Source organism: Sapajus apella, unplaced genomic scaffold (assembly GCF_009761245.1).
Source record: "Sapajus apella isolate SASKATOON/1434 unplaced genomic scaffold, GSC_monkey_1.0 scaffold33, whole genome shotgun sequence".
Taxonomy (NCBI): Eukaryota; Metazoa; Chordata; class Mammalia; order Primates; family Cebidae; genus Sapajus; species Sapajus apella.
This window is the reverse complement of record NW_022436973.1, coordinates 7,018,763-7,028,794: the sequence shown is the minus strand read 5'-3', so window position 1 is coordinate 7,028,794 and position 10,032 is coordinate 7,018,763. Positions and strand designations below refer to the sequence as shown.

The 10,032-nt window shown below is 56.1% G+C and overlaps 1 protein-coding gene across 7 annotated transcripts in view; it reads left to right on the top strand.

Annotated features, from left to right (window-relative positions):
• Window positions 1-269: 269 nt before the first annotated feature.
• The window catches only part of DLGAP4 (DLG associated protein 4), a 225,538-nt gene continuing 215,775 nt past the window's right edge, over window positions 270-10,032 (top strand). For 2 of the 7 annotated variants that reach the window (XM_032295039.1, XM_032295035.1), the window contains exon 1: window positions 274-362. The gene's annotated coding sequence lies outside the window, so the exon portion shown is untranslated. Of the gene's footprint in view, window positions 363-10,032 lie in introns of all 7 variants that reach the window. The other 5 variants (XM_032295036.1, XM_032295034.1, XM_032295038.1 and 2 more) reach the window with 4 other exon arrangements.

Genomic DNA, 10,032 nt, shown 5'->3' with positions numbered 1-10,032 from the left:
GGCGCTGGTGGGGGCAGGGAGCCAGGAAAGGCGCGGGCCCCCTCAAGGCCCTCCCCAGACCTGCACCCGTGGCCCGATCCGCGCCTGGTTTTGGGCGCAGCCGCACGGCCCCCTCCCCCGCGCGCCTCTCCCCGCCCTCCGCCCCCTCCCCGCCGCTCTCGGGGAGCCGGGGCCGCGCGGCTCCTCCTCCCGCAGCCGCATCTGGGGCGCCGCACCGGCCGGAGGAGAGACATGGGGCGCCCGCTGACCGGGGCCGGGGCCGGGGCCTAGGCGTGCGGACCTGCAAGCGGACCCGAGCGGCGGCGGCGGCGGCGCAGCGGAGCGGCCGAGCGGGCCGTAGGCGGCCGAGGCGCCGGGCGCAGGTGAGGGCGCGGGGGTGGCGCGCGGCAGCTCCTACCCGCTTCCCGGGCCGGCGCGCTCCGTCCCTCGGCTAGACCCCCAATCCGGTCTCCTCCCTGACAGACCTCCCAGAACCGGGGGGCGGTGCTGGCGCAGAAAAGCCCCCTCCCCTGCCAGTTCTGTCCTCCAAGCCCCGGTCCGAGGGGCCGGCTGCGAGGCTGGGAAGCGCCTTCTCTGGGTGGGATCGCCCCATCCACGTCTCCTCGGACCCTCAAATCGGGGGCGGCGGCAACCGGGCCCGGAACCCCTGTCCAGGGCCGGAGCCCCATTCTGGCTCTTTTTCCCGCGGACTCCCTGGCACCCTACATCAAGCGACTGCCAAAGCTGGGAAGCCCCCTCCTCAGGCCCGCCCCCCCAATCTGCAAGGCGGCCTGGGGGTCAGGCGGACCCCTCCCGTGCCCGGCCAACCTTGGCGCTTGGGAGAGCAGGGCTATGCCTGCCGGGGCATTCCTCCATTCAACCCAGCTGCCTCGGATCCCGCCTCGGTAGCCCCGGGAGCCGCCGGCTCCCCCTTCCCGAGCTCTTTCCCGGACCTGACATCTGGGGAGGGGGCGGGGGCAGCACCCCCCTCCCGCTGCATAGCGCCCCCTCCCTGCTTGCGTGCCTGGGAGGGGCTGGGCTGACCCGGGCACCTGGGCTGGGGGGGGCACTCACATGGCTACCAGAGGCCCCCACGTGCGGCGCCCCGCGGAGACAGGGGTTCGTGTTTGGAACCGGTGGCGAATGAACCAGGTGGCCGCGGGGACCAGCTGGGTCCAGATGTGCCGGGCCTGCTGGGAGGGGACAGGTGCTATCTGGAAGGGTGATGGCCCCTGGTCTCTTTTGGCCGAACCTGCTGCTCGGATCCCCCTCCATCCCTCCAACCCTCCATCCCTCCGTTCCTTCTCCCCTTCTTCCTCCGCTGCCTGTGTGTAGAGAGGGGCTGTCAGAGACTGTTGATGTGGGAAAAAATGAAATGGGGGAGGGGTTGGGATTGCAAAGGCCAGTTGTGTGGGGGGCGGTGGGTAGAGGAGGTGCCCTGAGGATGGGAACCCCTAAGCTTGGTGGAGGGCAGCGCTGATGAGGAGAGGGTTCCCGGCACCCCCACCTGCCTGGAAGTGGAAATGACAGAGCGGGAGGGGGCTGCACTTCCAGCCCCCCCCTCACCCGAGACTGGCCTGCCCGGCCTCTACCTCCACTGCACCTCCTCTCCTTGCTGGAGGGGGCTGTTTTCCGCCAGCTGGAGGTGGTGGGAATCGGTTGTACAGGACCATCTCTGAGAACGCCTGTTGGAGGAGCCCTGTTTCTGTCCCTCCTTAGTGGCCACCTCTCCCTTGCCTTCTCTGCCAGAGGGCACTGGGCTGCCTGGTCCCAGGGTGGGGCTGCAGAGCTGTGCCTTGGCCTGACTGATGGGTGGCTGGAGTGTTGGAGCCACCAACAGGCCCCAGAGCCAGCTGTTGGGGTCAGTCAGCAGCAGACTCTGTGTTCCCAGCAGGTCTGGAGACGCTGGCTGTGCACGTGGGGCTGGCGAGAGTGCCTGTGACCCCGCTGTGGAAGGGGTGGGCCAGGTATCCTGGGCCCTCCAGGAGCTGGGACAGCACAGCTCAACTTCTGGGAATGTGCTTGTGTGTGGTGTCCATGGTGACCCTATACTCACCTGCCAGAGGCCTGGTGAAGCCTGTGCTGGGCTCAGGGGAGTGTGATGGCTGACAAGATCCCTACCTCAAGAAGCCTGTTTTGTGTGGGCAGGGGGCAGCCTGTGTCAGGCATTGGAGACAGTGTCCATGCTGAAGAGCAGCTGATCTGGATGGGACCTGATGGCTGGGTTGTGTGGAACCCCCGGAAGCATCCGGCTGGTGCCAGCCTTGAGATGGAGCCGCAGGTCTGAGGGCTATGCCCGGGGCGTGAAGCTGCCTGGCAGCTGAGTTGGTGTTTTTGAAGGAAGGCTGTGCAGCACTTGGGAAGTCGGAGAGAATATGTGCTTTGGAGCTTCAGGAGATGCTGACGTATCGGATGTATCAGGGGCACCCACTGACATCTCATTAGGTTCTTGTGTGGTTTGTGAGCCACAAGCTTTGTAAATGCCAGCAGTTTCACATGATGGGAAGGCTCTGAGGAATCTGGGCACTCTATGTGACAGAAGCAGGTGATCCCTACCCTCCTATACTTCTGTGATGGGTATTCATTTATTCAAAAAAGCTTTAGAAGCCAGGGCGGCTCGCCCCTGTAATCCCAGCACATTGGGAGGCTGAGGCAGGTGGATCACCTGAGGTCAGGAGTTCGAGACCAGCCTGGCCAACATGATGAAACCCTGTCTCTACTAAAAATACAAAAATCAGCCAGGCATGGTGGTGGGAGCCAATAGTCCCAGCTACTTGGGAGGCTGAGGCAGGAGAATCGCTTGAACCCAGGAGGCGGAGGTTGTAATGAGCTGAGATTGTGCCACTGCACTCTAGCCTGGGCAACAAGAGTGAAACTTCTTCTCAAAAAAAAAAAAAAGGCATTAGAAAATCGTATTCTTCTCTGACATCAGTGCATTTGAACACTTTCATTTGAACATTCAGAAATGTGAATTAATAAAATTTTGAATGCAGGGTTTTGTTTTTTTTTGTTTTTTGTTTTTTGCTTTTTTTTTAGAAAGCACACAGTAGGTACCCAGTAAATGCCATGGCTCCCCGCCCCCTCCCACTTTGGCTCAGGTCCCCCTGGCCTGCCTTCAGTTCCTGAAACAGGCCACGTTCCCTCCAACTTCAGGGTCTTTACACATGCTGGCTCCTCTGCCTGAACATCTCCAGCCCCCTTCCCCCATGTGCCTGCTCAACTACTGCTCATCACCCAAGCTTAAGCATTGCTTCCAGAAGAAAGCCTTCCTCGATGCCCAGGCCAGGCTATGTCACTGTCACCACCTGCCCAGCCCCGTGGGCCTCTGCTTCATTACCCCATCCCCATCCTTCTTGGATGTCTCTGGGTGTGGCTGGTGTGGAGAGGGGCAGGGTCACGCCTGCCTCTTCACGCCATTCTGCTGGTGCCGAGAAGACAGCTTGGCTCAATGTGGGCACTTGTCCATTTCTTTTGACTTTTGACGATCTGGTCCATTCTGAGTAGAGGGCTGAATGCTGCGGAATGAGGGGAGACTTGGCCAGGCCATCACCAACATGACTGTCCATGTGCGTTCCCGGTCTCCAGCTGGGTCTGCATACCCAGAGGCGTTTAGCCAGGATCTGTGGGAGTTACAGGCCTGTAGCCTCAAAATCCCAGTGGGTCTGTGGGACCCCAAAGGCTCTATAGGAGGGCGAGGGGCCATGCTTCTTTGGGGGTGTGCCCCCAGCCAGGCACTTCCCCCTGTGGCCATTCATTTGCTAGCATCATCACCTCTTTCCCTTTTCAGCCCTTCCTTCACTCGCCAGGTCACTGGCCTGTTCATTTTTCCATTTCCTAGTCCCCTGTTCGTTCTTTGGGCTACTAGTGCTTCCTGAGGCCCACTCAGTACCCAGCCCTGTGCCAGGCTCGGGGACACAGAGTCAAACCTGCGAGGACCCCACTCTGTAAACTGTAGCCATCCTGCTAGGCACTTCCTAGTGATGGATACTGGTGCTATCAAGGGCTGGAAGTGCTTCCTAAAGGACATGTACTTGAGCTGGGTTTTTGGGGATTTAGGGATTTGGGTAGATGGAGGATACAGGGAAGTACACTGCTGGCTGCAAGAGCTGCATGGACAAGGCACAGTGGCCCATGCTTGTAATCCTGGCACTTTGGGATGCCAAGGGGAAGGACTGCTTGAGCCCAGGAGTTTGACACCAGTCTAGGCAACATAGTGAGACCCTGTCTGTACAAAAAAAAAAGGAAAAAAGAAAACTGCAAGGATAAAGTCAGGAAGGCAGCCACATGCTGGGTGAGCTTGGGGATGCTGAGGGTTATGTGTCCTTCTAAGAGGAGACGGCCACTCCTAAGTGGGCCTCAGGGAGGCTGGTCATGGAGGAAGTAGGGTGCAGTCATGGTGGGCATCCACTCTTCTAGGAGCCCTGTTGCTAATTGCCGTGTTTCTTTGGATGAGGCGCATCCCCTCTCTGGGCTCCCTTTATCAAGTGAAGACTTAGACCTGGTGATCTCTGAGGGACCTTCTGCCTTCTGCTGTCCGAAGTCTGTGCTCCTGAGAGCCCTGCATCTTGGGGCATCTGGTGGGCTCTCCTCCCATTTTATGGACAAAGAAATCAAGCATTTTTTGCTTATTAGTAAGGTCTGCAAGGCTGCACAGCTGATGAGGTGGCGGTGCCACGGTTTGGATCCAGAGCAAGCCACTGGGTTTGCTCTAGTGGCTTTGAAGGGCAGCTTTCGTGTGTAAGCTCCCGGGCTGGCGTCACCGGGGGCTGATGAGGCTTGACAGTTTCTTCCAACAGATGACCCTATTGGTTAAGGGAGTGAGGGGACTGGAGAGCAAACTCACTGGGCATCTGGGAAAAGATGTCACTGAGGAGTCCTGTGCGTTGCACCAAAGACAAGCCCACTTCCTAATTCATCAGAATATGGGGGGATGCTTTGAGACTCACATGACTAGACTTTCTTTCATTGTGACCTTTGGCGGGGAGGGTTGTCTGTTCTGTTCCTACATCCCCTTCATAGTGTCTCCTAGCAACTCCTCCAGGCCAGGACTGAAGTCATTAGGGGTATGTAGCACTCTACAGTTTGCAGAATTCATTTAATCCCCCCATCTTCTGGCCACAGCCAGGGTTAGGAATGAAAAGGCATATTGTCTCCATTTGACAGATGGGGATACTGAGGCTCAGAGTGGTTGGGTGGCTGCCCAAGGTCACTCGGAGGGTCCTTGGGAGGAGGGCAGCATATAGGGGCCTCTCACTTGCAGATCACTCATCATTTTCTGAGACAAGGAGTGGGGCCCTGGATCCTTCTGTGCTGGGTTTCGCAACGCCGCCTCCTCCCCACTCAGCTGTCTGACGTGGCCTTTTCAAAAACCCAAAATGAATGGAAGCACATTTTGTTTGGAGAATTTTGCTACACCCCTCACCAGGGCTGGTTGCAAAACCAGGCTTGGGGATCCCTGCTGATGTTGACGATGATGGTAATAATAATAACTGTATCATTGGCTAGCATTTCTTTTCATTCATTCCTTCCTTTAACAAAGCATTTTAGACCGTCTCCCAGGCCGTGCGCACTGCTCAGCCCTCTGTTAGTCAGCCCCGATGCAGTACTTGATGTCCGGACTCTCTTTCAGCCCCCATCACATCCAATTATTATTATTGCTCCCATTTTATGGAAGAGGAAACTGGGCACAGAGAGCCCAAGGCTGCACAGCTGGTGAAGTGGAGGTGCCAGGGTTTGGATGCATGTCAGTTAGAGGCTGGTCTTAGCCCTGTGTTCTGGAGATTCTGAAGTTCCTGTTTGTTCCATAGCAAACATTGAGTGGGGAGGGAATTAAGTGGGGCAGACCCAGTTTCTGGCTTTGGGGAACCTGGACAGACACACTGGGGAAGGAGCTGGGCCTGGTCCAGAGAGCAGCCTCGGGACAACCCTTGAACTCAGTGGCCACTCTGCTATTGGCAGCCACCCCTCTGCAGCCCCGCCAGAGGCCCCATCTGAACTGTGAGGTTCACGGGTATCGTGGCCCCTCTCCCGGCCCCTCTGCGCTTCCCCAGCACACAATTCTGTTTAAGCCAGCTCATCTCTCAGGCTTCTCATGGGGAACAGGGAGCAATATGTGTGATAAGGAGTGACCATGACTGGCAGCCCATTGATAAGAAAGGACAAGATGTTTGGTTCCTGGGACCGTTCATGGAAGGGTTAGACCCCTCAAAACACACTTACACACACGCACACACAGGGATGGTTCATGGAAGGGGTAGACCCCTCAACACACACACACACACACACACACACACACACACAGGGATGGTTCATGGAAGGGTCATGGACCCCTCACACACACACACACACACACACACACTGACACACACAAACTGGGATGGTTCATGGAAGGGGTAGACCCCCCTCAACACACACACACACACACACACACACACACACACACACACAGTGCAGCCACCCCCCTGCCCCCAGGCGCAGTCACAAGAGTGCAGAGGCCCCTGAGAAAGCAGCAGAGCAAACATCACATTTGCACTCCTCTTCTTCGGAGAGGGAAGGCCTGCGCAGGTCACCCACCTCTGGGAATTTGCTTCAAAAGTGGCTAACGGAACATTTGGTGCATCAGGGGGTCATCTTTAGAAAGCACAAGATGTGGGCAGGTTCTGTCTTTGATGATGTAGAAATGGGGCAGGCATCCTGGTGTTTAAATGGAGCAAAAGACTTATCGAGGCACTTACGGAGTGCCTGCTGTGTACCTAGCACTGTGCTGGGACTTGGGTCGGGGATCAGAACCATGCCCTGAAGAGGTGTTGTGCTGGTGGGGGCAGTGAGATTCTGCACCCCAGGTGCTGGGCTAGGAGTGAGCACTTGGTCTCTGGGTTCAGGTGTTTCTCTGTCTTTTTTTTTTTTTTTTTTTTTGAGATGGAGTTTCACTCTTGTCGCCCAGACTGGAGGGCAATGGTGCGATCTTGGCTCACCACTACCTCTGCCTCCTGGGTTCAAGCGATTCTCCTGCCTCAGCCTCCCAAGTAGTGGGGATTACAGGCATGCGCCACCATGCCCAGCTAATTTTGTATTTTTAGTAGAGATGGGGGTTTCTCCATGTTTGTCAGACTCCTGGTCTCTAACTCCCGACCTCAGGTGATCCACCCACCTCGGCCTCCCAAAGTACTGGAATTACAGGCGTGAGCCACTGCACCTGGCCAGGTTCAGGTGTTTTTCTTCCTGCAGTGACAGATAAGCCTGCAGGGGCAGAGGTGGGGCCAGGAGGCTTTTTGTTGCAGCTGCCAGGAGATGGGTGCTGGGTATTTGGGGGTTTGTAGTAAGAGGAATAAACAAGTTTGCTGTTGTGTGTCCCTGACAGATTGCCTGCACCTCTCTGGCCTCCATCTACTTGGTGGGAATAGAAGTGGGAGTTTGGTTTCTGAGTCTTTCCCAGCTTAGCCCTCTGTGATTCCAGGGATGAAACAAGCTGGGCTTCCCTCTGAGAGGTGCCAGGGAACCCTCACTGTCCTCACCCCTGACCAGCTGCCTGGCTTCCCCACCACCCTCTGTCTTCCTCCCTCTGTCACCGGGAGGAAGCCTTTCCTTCCGCCCACTGCAGGCTGACTGCGTGCAGTGACGCAGCACCCGAGGACTCTGGAGTGCAGCTTGGAAACAGAGATCTGGGTTTGCTAAAGACAGGGGGAAAGGTTCTTCCCACTACCTCCAGCTGCCTGCCTGCCTGCCTCTCTCTCTCCCGTGGCTGCCACCAAGCCCGGGCACCTCCTCAGCTCTGCCAGATCCATTTAAGGAGTGAGAGGCTCTGGGCTGGAGGCTCAGCTGAACAGGGCCCAAGTTGGAGTCTTAGCATGTCGGGGCCTTGCTGTATGACCCTGGCATGCTTGCCTGCCTTTTCTGAACAGTGCGTACTGTGAGGGCTGGGCTGTGGGATTCTGGGCTGACCAGGCAGCTTTTCAGTGACAGCTCTGGGGGGTCACCTGTAATTGGGGAGGAGCTCCTGGCTGGACTTGGCCTGCTGCTGGGGGGACAGGGCTGTGGGTTGGAGATAGTGCCAGGGCCTTCTGCCGCCTTTGTTTTCCATGGGTGCACCCTGCAGCTGATGGAGCAAGGTGCCATGGTCATTCCTGTTTTACTTCTGGGGAAACTGAGGCTGCACAGCTGGTGTGTAGTAGAGCTAGGATTTGAACCCAGGTGTGTGTGATTCACCCAGATGAGAAGGTAGACCTGGGCAAGAGGCCAGCTGGGCAACTGCACACCTCCCTGTGCCCTGAGTCTCAGTTTCCCCATCAGAGCAGCAAGAGTCAGGGGGTGATGTTGGGGTTGCCTCACCCTTCTCTGAGCCCCACCTGGTACTGCTGGAAATTGATCTGAGGCTCCCCACCTGACCTCCAGCTCCCATCCTCAAAGTGAGGTGTGGCAGTAGGCGAAGGAGTGTCAGCCTCTGGCACTTCCTCAGGGACCTGCCACCTCTGGGTGTGAGGGATTCCTGGAGGACTGGGGGTGGGTGTGGGAGTGCACAGGGCCTTCCAGGGTTGGCACGCTGGGAGCAGAGGTGAGTGCAGAGGCGACTTGGCTCTGGGCTGCCTGGGGTTCTCCACTAGACCCAGGGCCAGGCCCACCTCTGCCCAGCTATGTCTCTGACCCTCATAGAGCTGGTTCACAGGGGCCTCTGAGAGAGTGCAGGCGGGGACAGGGAGGGAGGGGTGCCCTTGGGGTCCTTCCCACTCCCTGTGTTTATGGGTGCCTGTGTGTGGGGGGTATGTGTGTGTAGTATATGTGTGTGTATGTTGTATGTGTGAGTGTGGAGGGTGTGTGTATGTGTATGCTGTTTGTGTGTGTGTGTAGTATGTGTGTGGTGTGTGTGTATGTGGTATGTATGGTGTGTATGTGATGTGTGTGTATGTGGTATGTATGGAGTGTGTGGTATGTATGTGTAGTGTGGTGTGTGTATGGTGTGGTGTGTATGGTGTGTGATGTGTGTGGTTTGTGTGGTGTGTATGATGTGTGGTGTGTATGGCGTGTGGTATATGTGGTGTGCGTGTGAGGTATCTATTTGTGGTGTGTATGTGGTGTGTATGGTGTTTGTGGTGTGTGTTTCTTGTGTATGTGGTAAGTGTGTGCTGCATGGTGTGTGCTGTGTGTGTGGTATGTATATGGTTTGTGGGGGGTATATGATATGTATGTATGGTGTGTGTGTGGTGTGCATGATGTATGTTTGGTGGGTGGTGTGTGTGATGTGTGTGGGACTATGGTATGTGTGGTGTGTGTGATGTGTGTGGGACTATGGTATGTATGGTGTGTGTGTAGTGTGTGGTATGTGCGTGTGAGGTGTGTGTGGTGTGTATGTGGTATGTGAATATGGTGTGGATGTGGGTGTATAGGTATGTATGGTGTGTGTGGTATGTATGTGTGGTGTGTATGGTGTGTGGTACATGTGTAGTGTGTGTATATGATGTGTGTGGGACTATGGTATGTATGGTGTGTATGGTGTGTGGTGTGTGTGTGGTATATAAGCTTGGTGTGTGTGGTGGCGTGGGATAGGTTGTGTGGTGTGTGTGGAATGTATATGTGATGTGTGTGTGGCATGTGTGGTATGTTGTGTGGTGTGTGGGGGTATATGTGGTATGTATGTATGATGTCTGTGTGTGACAAGTGTATGTGGTGTGTGTGGCATGTTTGTGATGTGTATGTGGTATATGGCATCTGTTGTGTGTGTGGTGTGTGTGGTATGTGTGCTGTTTGGTGTGTGTGTGGTGTGTATGGTCTGTGTGTGGCATCTGTATGTGTGTTGTGTATGTGTGATGTGTGTGTGTGGTATATGGTGTGTGTGGCATGTGTGGCATGTTGTGTGTGGGGTATATGTGGTATGTATGTATAGTGTCTGTGTGTGACATGTATATGTTGTGTGTGGTATGTATGTGATGTGTGTGATGTGTGGTGTGTGTGTAGGGTGTGTGATGTGCGTGGTGTGTGTATTTGGTGTGTGTGCTGTGTGTGGTGCATGGTATCTGTGGTGTGTGTGGTATGTATGCTGTTTGGTTGTGTATGGTCTGT